Source organism: Mandrillus leucophaeus, unplaced genomic scaffold (genome assembly GCF_000951045.1).
Source record: "Mandrillus leucophaeus isolate KB7577 unplaced genomic scaffold, Mleu.le_1.0 Scaffold227, whole genome shotgun sequence".
Classification (NCBI taxonomy): domain Eukaryota; kingdom Metazoa; phylum Chordata; class Mammalia; order Primates; family Cercopithecidae; genus Mandrillus; species Mandrillus leucophaeus.
In genome coordinates this window covers 1,329,712-1,331,387 of record NW_012102332.1, presented here as the reverse complement: position 1 = coordinate 1,331,387, position 1,676 = coordinate 1,329,712, and positions in this window count along the sequence as shown.

The following is a 1,676-nucleotide window of genomic DNA, read 5'->3' as shown; positions in this document are numbered from 1 at the left end:
TGGCCGGTGGGTGGTGGCTCATGCCTGTAGTCCCAACACTTTGGAAGGCTGAGGCAGGAAGATCACTTGAGGCCAGTAGTTCAAGACCATCCTGGACAACATGGCAATGCCCCATCTCTCCAAACAATACAGAAATTAGTTGGGTGTGGTGGCACAGTCCTGTAATACCAGCTACTCGGGAAGTTGAGAGGGGAGGATCCCTTGATACCAGGAGGTTGAGGCTGCAGTGAGCCATGGTCATGCCACTGCACTCCAGCCTGGATGATAGAGCGAGACCCTGTCAAAAAACAAACAAACAAACAAACAAACAAACAAAAAACTCCTGTACTCCATAAATGTATACGCTTACTATTTACCTACAAAAATTTTTAAAAAGCTGAGTGTGGTGACTCACCCCTGTAATCCCAGCACTTTGGGAAGTCAAGGCAGGGGGATTGCCTGAACATGAGACCAGCCTCAGCAACATACAGAGACCCACCATCTCTACAAAAAAATAAAAAATTAACCAGGCACAGTGGTGCATGTCTGTGGTCCCAGCTACTCAGGAGGCGGAAGCAGAAGAATTGCTTGAGCCGAAGAGGTTAAAGTTGCAGTGAGCTGTGATTACACCATTGCCCTCCAATTTGGGCAACAGAGCAAGACCCTGTCTCAAAAAAAAAAAAAATATTAAAAAAACAAAATAAACAAGAAAAACATGAGAAATATGTGTACCCATCTTTTTAATTTCCTTTTAGGGTTTTAAAGGAAATATACATGTTGTTATGCTGCCTTTTATATTTCTTCTCTGTTTTTTAACATATATTTGTATGGCAGTTGTGGTCATGTTAAATGGTTTATGACTCTGGCCTTAGAATCAACGCGCCTCTGTTTGAATCTGGGATTGCTACCTTGCACTGGGTACTGAACCTTTACAACCCCAGTTTCTTTATCTAAACAATGTTGTGAGGATAATAAGATTATGTATATCGAGTAGCTACTTTGGTGCACATAAGTAAAAAATTAATGTATTTTAGAACTGTTAATATTACGTACACATATGTCTCACAGTGACACCCCAGTGTCTGTGAGGTTCTGTAAAATGAAGAAGAAATAAAGGGTTACATTGAGTTTCATGTTGTGAAAGATTGTGCTGTATTTGTCAAGATTACCTGTTTCAATATGATATAGCACGAGAGGTAAAATTTCAAAATTCTTCTTCTTTACTAACTTGAATCACTTGAATGAGGAAGGTCGTTTGAAGTGAAACAATGGAAGTCAAGAATCCTCAGGAAGTTGCGAATCCAGAGTCACTATGTACAGACACGGAGGAGTTTTTCCTGCGACGTCTTCTAAGTTATCTCTTGGCCTCTCCTAACAAATTTCCCCATATGTTACTGAATTTATGTCTACTAGGCTATAAATTCTAACAAATGTAAAGGATTATACAAATAGAAAGGCCTACTTAGAATGATAAGTGTGCTGAAACTTTGTGAAAATTCAAATTATCAAATGTTTTGAGAAAAAGTAAAATAGAATTGGGAATTTCAATGGTTTTAACATCTTAACGTTAAAAATGAAACATTTTCAACTGAATGCATTGTTCACCACTAAGCCCCCAAAGAAGCAAACATTTAGCAGATGTGTTACTGGCAATCTGGAGTATTCAAAACAGTGGAGGTTTGTCAGGACCAAATGAA